Genomic DNA, 19154 nt, shown 5'->3' on the forward strand with positions numbered 1-19154 from the left:
TTGGCCAGAAAATGGCTTATATTGCCCTAATTTTCTACAGTTATTTTCCTACAGGTCTTAATATTTAATGACCAGAATTCAAAAGCCAAGTTATAAAAGAACCTGTGCCATGCTGGAGCAGTAAGGCACTGAATGCTGACTGAACTGGAGCTGCTGGAGGATGTACAAAGCAGGAATGCATAAAAACCAGGAGAATCAAGGAGAGCTGATAAAAGAGGAATATTTCCCTACAGTAAAGCTGATTTTCCAGCAGATCCCTCCTGAAGACCATTTGCTTTCTCCCTACAAAGCAGTTTCTGCCCGAAATATACTTGAGCAGTGTTAAGCATCACACAGATTATAGTACCTGGAGAGGACTGGATGGTAATGGGTAGGTTTTGGAAGTGCATGGCATACCAAGCCCTTGGCACGTTATCCTAGACAGAACAGTAAAAAGTAGACTCTCTCTTTCAGGGGACTTCCTCTGGGCAAGGAGAAGTGCTTTTTCAAATTAGGGACTTGACCCACACAAATCCATAAAAGACTCCAAATGCTAATCACCTGTCCAACCACAATATTCGGTAGTTTTATAGGAAAGAGGCTGGGAAATGGCAGATGGAAAGAAAAAAGAAGAAGGTGGACCAAACTTCAAGACAGTATTTGTGCTGAAGAATGTACCAGTAGTAAAAGTGTCCAGTTGAAAACTAATCTGCAAACAAGACTATAGATTTCTGACACAAAATGACAGCTAATTTAATATTTATGGCCTAAATTTGCCAGCTGACTACACAGCTCTCCACAAAATTAAATATCCTCTTCTCCCAGTCCTCTGAGATCCTATCCTGCACCAAGGCCCAGACACCCATTTATATCACATACAGTATTGAACTCAGGCATTATGTGAGACATAATGATTTTTAGAAGGGTATTCAAGTAATTAAACACTTAAGAAAAGACAACCCCCCCAGATGGGCTGCCTTCGTGTCCTCCCCCTTCATCAGCTGCGTGACCAGAGAGCACCCAGGTGGCCAGTGCAGAAATGCACTTAGAAATCTCTTTAATTGCAAATCATGTGGATAAGTCTGAGTTTAACTCAGCACAAACATTTTCCACGCTTCCTTGTCCCATCATCCTGGTGTCCCTGGAGAACAGTGAAGGCAATGGTGAAACCTTATTTGTGATGACACTTGGTCCTGTGACACTTGGTAGCTAATTACTCTCCTGGTGACCTCTGACACGCCAGAGGCACCAAACCTTCCGCTCCTGCTTTAATCAATACTCACAACAGCTGCCTTGGATACACTCAGCAATTTTACAGATGACTGAATGGGTTTACTCATCAGTATTTTCTACTGCAAGAGAACAAGCTCCCTGGTTATATGCATTACCACTCAGAACTTTAATGTCTTCAGGCAAAAATAGGGTAGCCATGCTTCTAGGTGGTATCTTAAAATGATTTAAAATTAGGCACAGCGTTAAAAACCAAAGAAAAGCCTGACCATATTAATTTTCTTCTCCCTGACCCAAGTATTTATGTAATGCAACATTCATAACAAAGGCTAGAAAATTACAGACGAAAACAAAGACATGCCTTTTCCAATCAAATAATACCTCAGGCACTTCCTATAAAATGTGTGCTTTCAATGCTCAAAACATCATGTAATATTAAAAAGGAGCCTTAAAACTTTCTCACAAAAGAAAGCTGGATTTAAGCAAGTGAAGGGCTGTTCCATAATCACAAGAGCCACAGCAATCAGTGAAGATTGCCTGTTACTAGAGAGGAGTTTTCAGTAGCATCACCAAGATCTCAAAATTGATATACTTGATATTATCATTTCAGGACATGATTTCCTTTTGGGATGGTGAATCTTAGGAAACAGATGAATAAAAACAGGGTCCCACACTGGGATGTTAAAATGCAGGTGATTTTAAATGCAAAATGTAATTCCTATGGATTGGACACAGTGTTACAAAAAAGAACCAAACCAGAGATGATCCAGCCTAGGAGAGGACAACAGAAACAGAGAGACAGCAATCTCCCTTTGGAATATTCATATAAATGTCCCTAATTAATCCCACCTAATTAGTCTCAACACAGAAGAGCTCTGCTACTGCCTTTACAAAAAATATTATTTTCTTCCTCCAAGTGGGACATCAGGACATTCAATTGACAGATATTTTAGGTATCCCAAGGTTCAGGCTGGAATCTAATACAAAAGTCTCGTAAAAATTTAAGCACAGCTTGTTCTTCAGTTTTGATGTCCCTGCCCATCTTCAGGCAGAAATGCCAGTTGGTTAAATATAATGAAATACTCAGTGGGAAGCTTCATCTTTCTCAACACATGTGTCCATGTGCACCTGGACTAAAGCTGCATGGGAGAACTAGGAAGAATTCCCAATACTGCTGGACATAATTCATGTTCAGCTTATCTGGGGCCAAGATAAATATTAAAAGAGCAACTATTTCCCTTCTCTCTTAATCATTGAGTGGAGGGTGGGCTTTTTTCACTGGCCACTTCAACAACAAATAGCTACTTTAAAAATTTCATGGTCTCTCTGTTAACTCTGTTTAAAACAGAATTAGAAATAGCATTACACCTTTGGAAGCACAGCACAAAGGAAAAGAGCAGCTGGCACCAAAGCAGAGGAGCAAATAATTTAGTACCTTGTAGATAATAGGAGCACTGAAAATACACTACTTAGTGCTGGTGCTCTAACAGGGCTGTGTCCATCACCTCCTCATGCTAATATAGACAGACTGGGTGGCAGCCAGCTGGTCCTTCCTCCCCACCCATCTCGGTGAAAGCAAAGATTTGTAAGCCTCCCAATAATAAACCCGGACAGAAATCTTGAGGATCATTAATCTCACTATCAATCAACTCATGTGGAGATTTGCTTCTTGCAGTCGCTGATGCTAATCAGAGCCTGAGTCGAGAGCTCTGGGGAAGCCTGGAGTGTGCATCTGAGGAATTGCTTTAATGAGTTTCTTGCATTCAGAGGTTAACAAATGTGACAAGGAAACACAAACACTGGGGCAATACACTGCCAACCACTGAACCAGACCACTGAGAGTTACCATGCTGTGTACTGTGCTGCAGCATGAGGAATACATCCCTACCTCCCTCTGGAGAGACACCCGAGTGACACCCAGGGACCTCTCTCTGATGCCAGGGAGACACACAGGTACTGAGAGCTTGGACTGCTCCAGCACTCCTTGTCTGCTGGGTTTCCTATTGTGGGCACAGCTGTGCACTAACAGAGCTGGGCTGCACAGCAGCATTTGCTGAAGTGGTTTCTGGTTAAATCAGGCAGCCAGCGTGGTGTGGACATCCCCACTGGGCTCCCTGGTAGCCACCACAGACCCACATCAATTAAGGTATCACAATGAAAAGTCCCCACATCAGCAGGACCCTTCCAGTAGCATCTGCTTTAAACTACTGTATTTTCTGTGAGAATGTTTCTACAAAATAAACAGCATCATCATCAACAACAACATAAGAAAAAATCTTATTAAAACCAAAAAAATCAGACAGTAGCATTAAGCATTGTCTTATGTTACAATGTAAGATGTAACCAAAAGCATGTATTCTTCATAAGCCTTAAAACCAGGTGAGGCAGTGTTCTTTATTTCTTCCATGACTCATCAATGATAACTCCCTCAGGGGGATATCTTCTGTCAATGGGCCTTACTGAATGACTCAAAAAATTACATCATCCATTGTAAAATGCTCCGCCCAGGGGGGGAAACCAAGCATTCCTACCTGGATATAATCTGGGTTTTGGAGCAGCGTGAGCAGGACTACCTACTGGATTCACAGAGGATAAAACATAACCACCACTGGACCTTCAGAGGAAGACCAGACCCTTTCACAGGATCACCACTTCAACAGAACCACATCCAACACTCCAACAGGACTGCAGACACCATTTAGTGGGACTGCTACCACCACCCTGACCAACAGGGTGTGAGGTTGTATCCTGACTCTGTCAGTTTAGGCCAGTGCTTTCTGCTTCTATTTTGATTTTCCTATGAAATTGTACCTCTTACTTGGAATCTCTCACTGGTTTGCTTTCAAACAAGTACAAGCATACACAGGCATAATAAAGAAGCACAGGAAACAAAACCAAAGTGTTTTAAACTACCATTTCCACAGACCGAATAAGCCACAAGAAAAATTCTATAAATATTACAAGCAAGTAACAGAGGTAGAATCCACTACACCATGAGGCAGAGGGGACTGGAAGCATGATCCTGACAGTGCATGAAATAAAGAGAGGAAGAGTTCCCTTTTCTAAACATTTATTAAGAAAAGGGTATCTTGGAAGTTTCAGGCCTATAACCCATTCAAAACTTTTTGAAGTTTAGTATCAAGGAAATACACATTTATTACACAAAAAGGATTCAAAGTATGAGGCATATCAGAAAAGCTACCACAATGTCTATTAGCAGGCTTCGAATTACACAGAAGAGCCAAGAATTGAAAAATCATAAAGTAACAGATGCAGAAGAGATTTTCCACTTGAAAAATCAGTTGAAACTATTTTGAAAATTAGACACAAAAATAGAAACTGGTTTCATCCTTATGACAAATTCTTTTGCACTAATCACACACTCAGGCAAATAAAACATTGCTGTCCTGTTGTCTTATTCACTGTGTAGAAACAGCTGCTAATCATATGAACAGAACATTTTGATTTGAGACAAAAGTTCATTGCAGATAAGCAAAACAGGAGAAATTCACTCATCCTGTATTAATTATTAGGGCCCTTAAGACCAGATACAGTTTAATATATTTTCTATTTATGGACTGTTCTCTTTATTTGCACTACTTCTAAAGCTTAAAGCTATCTTTTAGTAAATTCTTGATAACCTTTCAGTGTTGACAAATGTGGGACTGGGGAAAAGGAAAAAAAAAAGCCCACAAGAACTGCAGTTCACATCTTAGGAAAAATGTTTTTCTTAATGTTTGAAGAAATGTGCCTGGATGCACGAGGACTTGCTCAGAAGCAGATATGTAATTAAACAGAAGCTCTTAGCTCTGCATTTTCTTTTCTTGAAGCTCATGAAGGGCCATGGCTGCTCTGGCAGACAGTGTCCTGGAGGAATGTAGTAGATGTCTGTCCCAGGTGAGCTGTTCAGCCCTGGCACCTCTATCAATCCACATCCTTTTTCCTCCTGCTGTATTGATGCATTTCATTTCCATGTCCTGATGTGATCTTTGGTGGTGCTCTGGCTGCCATCAGACTCTGAGCTTGGGAGAAGAAAAGACAGGAGCCATCACCACGGCCAGCCAGAAACACATCCAGGTGTGCAGCAAAGGGAGATTCCAGTGGGGACTGATGCCCTGTTGTTAGACCCGCCCCAAATATTTTCATCTCTGCTCTTATCTGGGAAATGTAGTAACAAGTTCCTGCTTTATTCTACTGCTTTAATTCAAGGACTTTTGTGAGCTAAAAATGTTAAAAATGCAGACTAAACAGAAGAGTATTTTGCCACTATTTCTGGTAGTTTTGTCCCAGACATTTGGTTTCAGATCTGTGATTTCCTGTCGAGAACACACAAGTGTGAAATACTTGTTGATCCGTTTATTCATTTGCCTCCTGGCTGATCGTAGCCATTTTGACAGAATGGATAAATTGACTTGCTCCTTGCTGTTTTTTTTTTTTCCCCCACATGCTTCTCTATCAGCCTGGAAGCACTGCCCTGGCTATCACTCCTACACCCTCTCTTTACATTCTGCACCCTCCTTTTAGAGGCTTGCTAAGCCAATTTCACACAATACCCAGGTTGTCTGAAATGCCACAAACCAACTCTTGCTACAGCAGCTTCTGTGACTCCATCTGCCAGATGAAAACAATACATAGTATTTAGAGAAATTATTTTTGAACAATTCAAACTCAATGAATACTTTACATCACTCTTTACAACACAAGATATATCTGAAAACTCCACTTTGTTTCTTGAGGCAGGACTTAGCCATTTATCTACAACACACCTCAGTGAACCTTCTATTTTCCCAAATCACAAACGAATTCTGCAATTTGGAAAGGGGACAACTCTTGATGATCCTCATTGAGGAAATGGCAAAGGTAACAGCTTCAAGTGATCAGACAAAAGCCTGTAACATCAGCAGAAGATATTCAGTGCAAAGTAATTTCAGCAGGCTGACAAATGAGTCGCTTTTCTCAACAGACGTGTAGCAGGGCAGTGCATTAATTTATGTGTCCTTCACTGCAAAACATACTGTCTCCCTCTGGAGAGGGAGGACTGCAACAACGGGATGCAGCATTGTCAGGAAATAGCTGAATAATGCAAACTTGGCACCATCACATAGTAGCTAAATGTTGATTCATGGAAATTATGAGACATTCAAGGGGACAGGTCCCAGGCTCCAAATTATGCTCCACTCTTGTATTGCCCCTGTGTGATTATAGCAAGTTTGCATAGAATTTGCTGCTCCCTCTCCTAATTGGATTCCTGCAAAGGGCATTTTGCTGTGCCATGATCTTGTCACTTTATATCCTGATTTAACTCCAAACCACTCAATTAATATTAAATTCCATTTATTATAAAAGCATTTGTTTCTACCCACACAATGCTATCAGAAGCCATCTCATTAATATTTATTTCCCAAAATGGCCCATTGATGTTAAGATCTCAGACACAGCTAGTAACTTCAAAAGGGGAAAACATGTGAATCCAAGAAGGTCAAGACAGAACATGAATTGTAACAGAAAGCATTCAACCCATATGTATTTAACTCATTCTTTGCAGAAAGCTCAGTAAATACAATAAAGTTGGTGGACAGCAATGACAACATTAATCCAGTCACCAGAACAAAATAAGGAGTGAGGTTGCCAACACATCTCTCTCTGGGATGGGAAGTTGCTGTATTTGGCACACTGAGTGAAAAAATATCTGGAAAGAGGATGGAAGGGGAATGCTTATCCCCTGCCTCATTTCCCCAACGAGGTGAGCTGCCTACTTTCCAGGTTTATAAAAAACAAACAAAACCCAAATTAGGAAATTGAGAACTGTGGATAACCTTAAACCCTGGGTTAAGGTTGAAGTCCCTTTTCCTCATAATCCTCATCTCTGCTCATCACACAGGAATTTAGCACAGCCTGTCCCAGCTTTACCGTGCAGAAGCTCCGCTGGACTCAACATTCACTGTCCAGGGAGTGAAGAAGGAGAGGGCTGAAAATGAGTTTAAGTGTTTCAAAAATGCTGGTGTAAAGCTCAGGGACTCCCTTGTAGCATAAGGAAGCACTGGTAAGGAAAGAGAGGATCCAAGTGCAAGCTCAGACCCTACAGACAGCACTGCAGCTCACTGACACACTCACTAACACACAGATTTTTCATTGCCCCATGGACCCAGCTGCAGCTTTTGGGTTATCCCAAAGGCTGCTGAAATGGGATCGTTTCTCCTGTGCCCATCAGTGCCCAGCTGTTTCTCATGCAGGAAGAACCTGAGAGTGAGATTACACAGCCAGATGTGGAGATGCAGCAGCTGCTGAGAATGTGAATCAAATGCAGTGATCTTCTGCTCTCTTATTCTCTGCACATGGAATAAAACTAAGCTGCAGGGACAACAGGTCTCTTTCCAGTAGTCTCCACCTGTACCTTTAAGCCATATGACAGGGAACTTGTTCTCTGTAGCTCTGTGGCTAACAAAACCACATGTTGAACTCTCACCTTCTGCTAGCACAAAGATCTCAACTAATTCCCTGCAGCACATCAGCACTGCTTTTGAAAAGGTCCAGACTCTGCAAAAAAGCAGATGGAAACTGTACTTATAGGCTTTTAAAGATGTCAAGGATTTCCTCACAGAGATCCCAATATAAATCTTTCTTCTTCCCATCAACTTTTTTATTAATGAGAGCACACGTGGCAACTCCCAGTGTGGCACCACTAAGGGCTCACCCCATCAGCATAAAACCTTCCAAAATTATCATCTTGGGTTTGCCACTGGGATAACAATGCTTTTATACCTAAAATTAAAAGATTAATTGACATGGTCTTGGCAAATCAATATGCAACAACACACACCTAACTCCAATACTATTTCACTGCCCCTTTTCTTCCCACAGATTCTTCCCACATTCACAAATAGGGTATGGCTCAGTAAACCAGAGAAAGCAGAAAGAACTCCTGTTGTACTGCTGTCACCTTTGTGCTTTGCTTTCAGGACTCTCTTCTTCCAGGTTTTGAAGCACATGCATATTTTGGAAACACAGCAAAGCCAAAGCTGCAGGCTCTGGCTCTGACAGCCAAATACACTTTGGACAGTACGAGCTTATCTAGGTCAGGTCTCCCCATCCTGGTCTCCACCATCACATTATATGGAACAGAAAATTCCTCACCACCCATTTTCTTTAAGCTGTTTGTGAGGACCTGAGTCAAATTATTCCCTCAAAGGACTGAACTGGCATTTTTACCATCAAGACTGTGGAGCAGTTGTGAAGTGCCCAACCATTTCTGAAGAGCCTTTGGGGATGTGGTGCCAGCTCCTTATCCACAGATGACAATCATTACCATACGCAGAAGAAAAAGGCTCCTGCCCTCCTGACTGCAGCCAAGTGCTCCACAGAACTTGGCTTTGCAGTGATAAATGTCACGTTCACAATAGGTTTTGCAACATGAAAGTCCATAATTTGCTTTCCAGGGACCTGTGTTTGATTATCAGGAGAGTCAGAAGTATCCACTGAAGTCTAATGAATAGAATTAACACATCATTTAAACAGGCAGTAATATGTATGCAAATGAGAAAAAGTTAAAAATAAGAGTTCAAGCCATAATTTCAGAAAATGTAGACTGCATCCTTATGAAATATGGATGTTTCAATTCACCTCATATCTCTACATCTATGTTAACTGCTTTGCATGTGAACAATAGGGTGCATCAAGCCCATTTTGATTTTTATATTTGAACTTGGACTTATAAAATGGATTATATTGAATAATATATATGCTAATTAAAGACTGCATTTAATGCTACAAATAAAGACAAAGACCAACACAGGCTAATTTCCATTTGAAAATTTCTTAATTACTATATTTTCCTTTAGAAATCAGAAACTTTATTTCCATAGTTTCAGGAAAAAGAAGACAATCTTTTCTTCACTCAAATTATTTAAAAAATCCTTTCATCTCTTTTATTCTTTAAGATTGATCTCCACAGAGATACAATTGCTTTGTCTAGACAGATTCAGTATTAAATAGCACCCAAGTCAAACTATGGTGATTTGTGCATGCAAATGGTGTGCTTTATTTATTAAACATTATTATTTTTTTCTAATAAGGGATTACTGCTAATAAACATAAAGCTTATAAACCCCTCCATACCATAAACACGTTCAGAATAACTGTGGCAGATCTAAACCAAGTAAATGTCCTTGGTGCTTGATAAGCTGTTCATCATTCTCTCTCTTCCCCTCCAGGTCCCCAAAAATAGAACAAGGACACAGGACAATGTACAGTTGTAGAGAGACAAGGTATTAGCAGAAAACATGACTTCAAACATCTGTAGCATGAGACCTACAGAAAAGCTTGCTGAAAAATAGACAGGTTGCAGGAAAAGCCCATTTAAGTTAAAAGGCTTGATTCTACCTCAAAGTGAGGGAAGTGGTGAAAACCAGTTCATTCATACGAGTATGAGGCCTGCAGTGATACCTAGGCCAGGAGAATCTTTTTTGCTGGTGTCTAAATGTTGGATAAAGTCCAGATTCAGCCTTAACTGACTAAAACAGCATTTTCAGTTAGCTCTTCTGAGCCTGCAAAGCAAACCCATTTACTCTCTGACTGAAACAGCACACTGAATGCTTCAAAAATAAGGAGCTGTATGAATTGACAGAGACTTTACATTTTGGTACATTTATGTCCAAAAAAAGCAAAATAAAACCCAACAAAACAAATTGAAACAATAAGGCAGGTATGAGGACTGCCTCTTCCCAGCTTTCACTTCATGTCTGCAATACTAGTTGCTGCTACTGATAAACACTGAAATTTAGGAAACTTTTGAGACTCTGGAGAGTCATCATTTTGAATGATGATGTGGTTCCTACAAAAACGTGAGGAATTTTACCAGTACTCACTGGAAACTTTCTGATGGTGGTTAAAAAATGGCTCTGGAGAGTGAATCACTGTGCAGAAATCCATCCATTTAACTGATAATTTGATCAGAAACATAAAACAATTTTGAACCTTCAGGGAATAGAACATTTGTAATTAATAAGAACTCTTTTGATTTTTTTAAAAAACATTAACAGTATTTTTACAATTCAAATTTGGCTTATTTATACTACTTTATAAATGTCAATTTGTAGGGCATTTCAAAAAGTTTTTTTTCTTTCTTGGAAAAGCCAGGGCTTCCAAAACATGGAGCAACCCACCAATCAAGACCCAGGCAAGCTGCCTACGCCTATTTCAGCTTAAAACTTGGAACACAAATGGATTTTAACCTGTAAGTCAATAGAGTAAAACACATGCTGTTCACAGCAATAGAGGAACTGTTTTCTTTTAAACCAACCAACTCAGCACTCTACAATAAACTGAATGAATTCATGTGCTTGCAACATTTGTAATAGCAGCTCAATGTGTTGTGCATTCCAAGGCCTTGTTTTTCTCCTAAATTGCACAGGTTTTAAGAACAGTAAAATGAAGTTCACCCCTGCTTGTTATTGTTTTACTAGTTTTCTGATTCCCAGTATTTATCCAAGCAGCTAAGGTTGCTGAATTGATTTAATATTCTTACCCTATAATTTTACACTCAGACTACATCCTGCTGTGAAATAGCTGGTGCTAATGTTGGTCCAAATGCTGCCATGGGACTTAGGACAGGATAGGGCCTTTCAATAGTTATATTTTATAGCTACAAGGAGAGATAAAAATATAATTTATCTGGTTGCTGTGGTTAATTCACAGTTTCACAGCAGAGGTGTACTGTTCCCTCAGGGTACATCTAGTTGTATTATAGGATATTTCATTGACAGTTTGTCTGAGACATCGCTCTAGCTCTGAACCTACCAGTTCATGAGAGTGAATCTACTCCAGAGACACCTGTATACACTTTAACACATACTCTTACATACTAAGAATATTACAGAAAAGAAATAAACTATCAACAGATCAGTTGACAACAAATATGCAAATTGTTTCTTTGAGGTGGAAAGGGGAATAGAAAAAGAGTGCATCAATTTCTTAATAGAGCTTTTCATAAAGTGGTATAATTTCACAAAAAGCATTTGTGAAATTTTTTTCTCTTTTTAAAATATCTCACAGCTTTAAAAGTCAGAGTTCAAAAATTTTAAAGCTGTATAAGTGTCCTCTACAGTAACTTACAACAAACACAGCAGATGAGTAGGAGATGCCAGTGGTACCTGGCATCCTCTATCACTGTAGTTATGAGAAAACCCACACTCATCATGGCATATTATTTCTGAGTGTCAAAAACCCGTTCTTAATGGAGATTAGTAAGAATACTTTGATATTTAAAAAATATTTTTTCAAACTTATGCATTGTAAACTATTAAGCCAGTAACTGCACAGATAAAATCTTGCTATTTTTTTCCCAGACCTCACCATTAAAACAGCATTGGGGAAAGCATTTCTCGAGAAAAAATATGTCTGCAATTAATCCATTTAATTAGTTCCATAGAGACAAAACAGTAAGATCGATTGCCTCTATGCAGATCCCTCCTTTCCTGACCTTGGTTGACCTTGCCGTTCTCCTTTGCTCTCTCTGCAGAAGAAGGTCTTTTTGGAAATGTTGGGAGATTCTGCTACGCCTCTAAACAAAGCACTGAGGAGGGGTGTCAACAGCAGTTTCCCATCTTGCTGCCAAGCAAGAAGCTTTTTGCATAAGCTTCACCCCCTTAGGATGGCCTGTGGGCAAAGTATAGCACGAATGTCTCAGCTCTTATGGGACACATCATATAGCAAATTAAAAATTGTTCTTTTTGTGTTTGGGGGTTTTCAAGGTCACTAACATGATATTTTGAATTCTAGTCTTCCACACCCGAAGCATGTATTGTCCTGTTGTGTGACTCACGGTTCCATGCTTGACATTATCTTTCAAAATAAAGGTGATACACATCTAGGCTCCCACTGAGTTCAGTGGCCACATCCATAAAAGTGCCTGCAGAAAGATGTTCACACAACTGACCCACATGCTACAGTTTAAGAGTGACAGGCAGGCTTCTAGCCTGTGATTTACAGGGCAATTTATCACACTGCACCATCCCTCTTTCCTCACGCTTCCATGTGTGCTTTAAAGCTGGCACTGCAGAACTGTGGAGAACAGGCCTGGGAGCTCCTGAGAGGGATCAGACTCCTGTGGTGCTCCTCACTGCAGCTGATTAACCTTGTCTGAAACCTAGAAATGGTGGTAATTCTACAGACCACCACTTTATTGTCTTCCCTACCATGAGGCTGTTTCTCACATCCTACCAAAATTTCCCTCTTGCTATAATTTACGCCAAGGCCCCTCACATCCTCACATCACTCTCACAATGGGGGCAGAAGATCACGGATTCCTTGCAGACCCCTTTCATGTACTCGAGCACTTCCTTCCCCTGTCTGCTAACAACCCTGCCTGCCCCACCTGACGCAACAATCTTCCTTGCAGAAAAGGTGAATCACACAAAAATCCCCAGAGTCCTCTCTTATTTACAGCTGGAGATACATCAGCCTGCTATAAAACTGTATTTGCTTTTTATTTACAGGACAGCTGAGAGGAGAACACTGATCCATGAAATTCAGACCAAGTCTGGCTGTGTGGGGCACAGGAAGAAGCTGGCTTTGAATATCTGGCCAGAAGAAATTTGATACTGCAATTACATAGTCCTGAGAACCCGTTTAAGATGATACAAGCTCCTCAGTCATGTGGATTCAAATTTACAATGGCAAAGTCTGTTGTAGCTGGTAGAAGTCATTCTGTTAACACCAGTGGGATGGCCCAGGTCTAAACCTAAAGCAAAATCTAGACAGTCCTATTTCTTTGAAATGGGACATTCCTGGAATGTGAAATAGCTGGTGCTATTGGAATGTGCTTATTGATTTTGGTCCTGATGCTCTATAATTAGAATTAAAAGTACTATTTTCTGAGCTTTGTCAATATTCTGATACTTCTGGAAATCAGCACTGATCTGCATTTAAGCTTGGCAAATACCTGTTTCCTTTCTGAAGACAAAATATGTTGGTTTGTAAAGCAGTAGGTCACTACCAGTCTCACCAGAAAGGAAATGGGATCTTGTAGAATTCTGTTTCGTGACAAAAAATTAAACCTAGTGTTAATTAAAAAAGAGCAAAAGTAACAGGCATATAATGAGAGAACATGCCTCTTTCCACAGTCAAGCTCTAAACCGATCATCCAGCATGCTTAAAAAGCAACTTTCCATCTGCAAATCAGTCTCTCAGTCTTTTTTATCTAATGAGCCTGAGTTAGTCTGCTCAGAAGCCCAAATGGGCATCTCGGGGCCAATTCAGCAGCAGGGGTCTGTTACTACAACAACTGACATCTCCCCTGATTTCTGAAAGGCCCTAAAGCAGCCACTGGGGGAACGGTTTTGGAACCAGAAGTTGGGGAGGGATGGTTGCAGGTGCAGGTCCTGGGCTTCTGATGGAGATGGGCTCCTCTGCCTCAGCCCTTCCCACATGGAGCCAGCCCCATGTCCAGCAGCCTCGGGATCAGCTGGGATCAGCTGCCCTGCAGGAGGAGATGACAAAACCCCTGAGCCAACGCTGTGAAGTGCAGCAATGGCACACTCCAGTCTGGTCTTGCGCTCTACATGTGGGCTCTGCCCCTTGCCCCAGGCTGTGTCCTGCTGGGTGAAAGAACACAGATTCTGCCAGAGAAGTTTTCATATTGATTTTCCTCATAAAGGAAGAATGATGAGCACTGAAAGTATGGTACCAACAACCAGAACAAGTAACCAGTAGCTGCCCTGAGCACCTGGCTTGAAAGTGAGAGCCTAACATTGGCAGAGAGGATGAGGTTGGGTCCCAGAGTGGATAAGAGGGAGCTGATTGCAGGCCTGCTCCCTTTGAATGAAAACAAGCAGCATTTTGAGATACTAAACACAGACGGGCCTAAGATTCAGTACCTTTACCTCTGGCAAAATCACACACAGCCTGGATCTTCAGCAATAAGAGCTGAAGTGCTTTTCCTGCATTGCCTGGATTGAGAGCAGGAGATCAGAGGACTCCAAATCAGGCTAGACTGCATCCCATTTACCAGGCAGTGATCTGCCCCATTCCCATCCCTCATCATGAGACTAGATGTGGCCATTCCCAGAGGAAAACAAAGGCATGCCTTGTGCAGTATGAGCAAGACACACCTGGGCACTGAAAAAGGAGATGGAAGCTGCAAGGGTTTTCAGGTATGCCACTCACCTCCACGTCTTCCCTCGTCTCCCTGGGGAGTTGCCTGTCTCCAAGGAGAAGGGAAGTCTCTTGCCCTTGTCAGTTCTCCTCAGTGCCCGTGGTCACCCAAGTTCTGGGGCACTGCCACTCCCAAGATGAGCACAATTGCCTGGACGTGGTCCTCAGGCAGCACTGAGGACAATGTTGGAGCAAGCATCCCCATCCATGCTTCTCATTCCTGCCCTGTGCTGCTCCCTCAGTTAGGCTGGTACAGCTCTGTAATGTTACTACATGAACCAGACTAGGAGCTAATCTGGTTTAAATCAGGACATGAAAACTCTTCTAATTTTTTAAAAAAGTTTTCTTGTTTCTTTTTTTTTAAAACACAGATTATTTCGCAATCCAACTCCTCACATGGTTGTACAAACATTTGCAATGGGATCACAGAGGGCAGAACAAGGGCAGGAACAGAGGACCCTGCCTGAACTGCTGCTGCTGAAATAAATACTCATGCAACTGCATCTGAGGCATTCTTAAAATTAACACCCAGGGTCTCAGTAAGTGTTACCACTCAACATCCTCCATGGGTGAGAAAATGAGAAGAATCACAAACATTTTAGAGTAAGCTGAAAGAAGCTTTTATCATTGTAAGCAAACAATTTTACAATGGTCTGTAAATTTGCAATGTTCCTTTTCCAATCAGTATAGTAGATGAACAACACATTGTGTACTCATAAAATGAAACCTAGAGGGCGGTTCAAGTAACAATTTCAGCACTTTTTACAACCTGGTACAGGCAGAAGTTTTTTGTATTTTTTGTTTTTTTTTTCCTCCCAATTAAGTTTGAACACTATCTTAGCTAAGAGGATGTGCAAGCTCCCCAGAATTTAACACCAAAATGTAGTTGTCCAAGACAAGTTTATTAGGCATGGTAAATATAAGGGTTCTTTATGTTGCAGCTTTTGTTCCTATATTCCAAGTTGATTTACAAATACAGCTGACTACCTTCCTTCAGTGCTATTTCACCAGTGTCAGAAGTCAGATGCTGAAATATTGAACACCTGAACTTGCTCCCAGTGCGATCTTTGCCACTGAGTTAAACAACAATACTCTCAACCCATAAGTGACTTGGCCTGAGGTCCCACGGAAATCAATGACCAAGTCAGAAAAAAGAACACATCTCCTGGTGCTCAGTGTAATTTCTCCTGCACAGAAAGGCACTCTCAAGAGCAGTACAAGGCTCTGTCACAGGGCTTGTCCCAATGATTCTGCTCAATTTGATAGGATGCTTAACAAAAACCTAAGAAAACTCTCTCTGTCTACTAAATTCCATAGGGTTTTGCCTAAGGAAAATTAAAGACATCTTTTCCCCAAGCTGTCTCATATACACACACAACTATAAAACAAGCAACACAAGCTTGCTTGCTCATTGAAAGGCAGCAGCTGCGTTGTTCCAAAAATCCCCCCAGAAGTAAACATATTAGCACTGTATAAACAGCTTCATTTAGTAAGAAATGCAGTACAATATTCCCACTTTGTCTTTGGGATCATGATGTTGATGGTGGCAATAATTCAAGGTGAATTATGGTATCTGTTCAAAAGAAAGAAAAAGAAAACTCTCCAGCTATAGTTGTGAATGAATTTCTTCCTCTTAGCTGAAAATGAGAAATGGCTATAATTTAGCTCCCATTTAAAAGTTGCTGTTGGCTAAACTCTAAAAATCTTAATTGCTTCTTAATATTCTCTGCTTATTTTTTCCCTTTGAAACCACAGTCTATAGAACTGCAGTGTTTAGATTAAAAATCAGAATGAAATACAAACAGTGGAAGGTTACCATATTCCCCTAAAATACGTTATTTTCCCCCCAAATCACAGAACTTGCTGTATATCAAAATATTTCAGTTGATTTCCTGACTCTAGTCACCTTCCTGCACCTGTGTGAAGATGAAAGTGACAATAATCCTGGGTTTACCTCTAAGTGTCAATACTCAGGACTAGCTCAATTTGCTACAGAATATAGTGGAAGCTCTAGAAAAGACATGTTTCAAGCCATATTACAGCTCAGCATACTATAGGAACTCATCTTGTTGCAAAAAAACTGAAGTTACACACAATCCCTAAATAGTTTGGAGGTCACTACCAAACACATTTTGCAGTTCTTGGAGCTGTGAGAGTAACAGTGGCAAAGACTGCAGACAATCCAAGTCAGATTTTAAACTGACCTTGAAGATCTGCAGATGGATCTCATGATACTGAGTCTGGGTATAAAATCACAGATGCAAAACAAATGCCCAGAAATGCAAAAATAATGTGATTGGGACACAGCACCTCACGACACCCACGTTTTAATGGGCTCTAGATGAGTTAGCAGTGCTCCAGTGAAGGTCCTCAGATCCCAGTGTACAGTTTTCAGAAATACTCAGGAGTTGACCCTACAGCACACAATTTCAGGAGCCAGTATGAAAGGAAAGAAAGCAGAAAAAGAAGCACCACTATGCCATTGCAAAAGTGAATGGTGAATCCATATGGTGAGTAAAACAAGGATCTGGTCTCCTCACCTTTTCTGTCTGCTAAGACTCAAATATCTCAATTTCTTGATGCTAAAAGAAATCAATTTAAGCAGTAGAGGTCCTGGGAGCAACACTCCCCTTCATCATGCCCATGACAGCTCAAGGATCAGCCAGGCCAGCTTCTCCTCAAGAGGAATCAAAAGTGCACAGAAGCAAACTGAAACTACAATATCATTGTCCCTCCTGCCCAGGGAGCCCAGCTACCAACAGGCCCCAGTGCATGTCGTGGCTCGTGGTCACCCTGTGACTGTGCTCTCATCATTTTTCTGGGATAAAAGGCAGCACAATTTTTGCAGCTTCATTATGCTGACCTAGTTTATCTTCCACTCTACCAACTTAAAATCACATATGCCTCTTTGTGCAGCAGTGCCATTTAAAGTACTGAATCCAGGAAACTTTAGTAGAAAGGTAATTCAGAGCTCTGCTTGCCTGCAAGCTCCCATCCTTTTTCGTTATTGAGGTGGCCACCACACTAAAAAGATGGAAGTGACCCCTTCTCTTCAACATTAGCCATATTCTTTCACCATTTGGCCACGATCCACATGAAAAAGGAACTGAGAACAGCAAACTGCCTCCACAAATAGGTGAGTCTTATTCAGCAATGGCACAGATAATTTCCAAATATATTCAGTTACAGGGAGTCTCTAAAACACAGCATGGAAGCTCAACAGATGGAAAAAGGCAATCTTCATCAAACAACGACAGTCTCCTTTTCAAATAAAGGCAACAGAAAATGAAGCTTCCTTACAACAAGTCTTCTTCATAAAACTTATTTCTTTCCTGTATCATGGAATGAGCCACAAAGAGACCAAACAAAGTTAATGCTTTGCCAAACCTTCCAAAGCAACTTCTCTAACTCCTTATTTTGGTCCCTGGATAATAGGGCTCTGATGAGATGGAAACAAGCAGAAGGCTTCTCTCTGCTTCATTGTTGTGCTTATGTCACCCCCAGTGTCAAATCATCTAATTCCACAAATGCTCAAAAATGCAAAAGCAAAAATTAGATTTGTTTTACCCTCAAAATGCATTGCCAAGGGCAAAACTATGCCTCTTCTGCTTCCTCTAGTTCTCTGGGTTTTGATTTCTAATTTTTTTCTAACACCAAAAAAAAGTATGCTGTGCAAGAAAAGGCCTCTTGGTCCAGCATGCCTGTCCCTTGAGGGTTATCCTTTCATCACGAGTGTTTCTCTGCTGTACACTTCAATACCATATTTCCTTTCCTGAAATATCTGCCTCAAACTCGTTTTCATGCCATTTGCTTTGATGGTGTTATTCAGCAAATTATTCCATATGTTGCCCATTACATCTTAAGCTAAGTATTTTTTCCTGAAAATCCAAATTACTGCTCCTTTCAAACTTCTGAATTAGAGTCTGCAGTGCTTCAGAATCTCTTTTTTTCCTTACTTTAAAACACTCACAGAGATAAACATTTTATTTTTTCCTGAGGAAAGGCAATCACACTGCAAATGAAACACTGTGCTGCCACTTCAGTGGCACGGTCTACACAATGTGAAATGTAACTGCGGATGATTTGTGTTCTAGTTGCTTGTTAATTTATCCTAAAACTTATGTGTATTTTTAATACATTCTCTGTATTTGTTAAAAATCCTCAGAACTAGACACAGATTATCTGAAGGTAGTACATATGTCCTCTCAAGTTTGTTCCTTTATTTCTTGCTTCATATTTATCAAAAAACTTTGACTGCTACATGGCATAATTTCTATGTCTATATTAATTTTTAAACCCCACCAACTTTAATATCTTTTCAGGGATGGTACTGTTACTCTTTGAGAACAAATTTTAGAATTATTTCTCTTGCTCCACTAGTGAAATTGCAAAGAGATGGAAATGTTTTGCAAACAATGATAAGTACCAACATTCTTCTGGATAATAGCTGTTAGCATTGTATTTCAAAACCTTTCCGTCTTAGAAGAGCATTTTGAATCAACACTAGATAAATACTACTAATCCTTCATCCCAGTGTTTTGAGATATACCATATTCTTCTAGTGTGTGAATGTGCCCAAGTTTAGTACTTCAAATAAAGACAATATATATTGAAAAACAGGACAATACAATGAGATCTTTAGAATCTTTCCTATTTCAGCTTTTGTGCATATACCACTGCAATTACTCACCGTCTTACTGCAAATGATGTTAATTACTTACAAATGTTAATAGAAATTCCTTTCACAAGACTATTGCCATCCACTTATTAATTCTTCAAATGTTCTCAGCCTCAAC

The 19154-nt window shown here is 40.5% G+C and overlaps 1 protein-coding gene across 1 annotated transcript in view; it reads right to left on the reverse strand.

Moving 5' to 3' along the window:
* PTPRG (protein tyrosine phosphatase receptor type G) overlaps nucleotides 1–19154 on the reverse strand; it is a 387945-nt gene that overhangs the window by 43603 nt on the left and 325188 nt on the right. The gene's annotated exons all lie outside the window — the stretch shown is intronic.

The sequence above is a fragment of the Cinclus cinclus genome, chromosome 12 (assembly GCF_963662255.1).
Source record: "Cinclus cinclus chromosome 12, bCinCin1.1, whole genome shotgun sequence".
In the NCBI taxonomy this organism is placed as follows: Eukaryota; Metazoa; Chordata; class Aves; order Passeriformes; family Cinclidae; genus Cinclus; species Cinclus cinclus.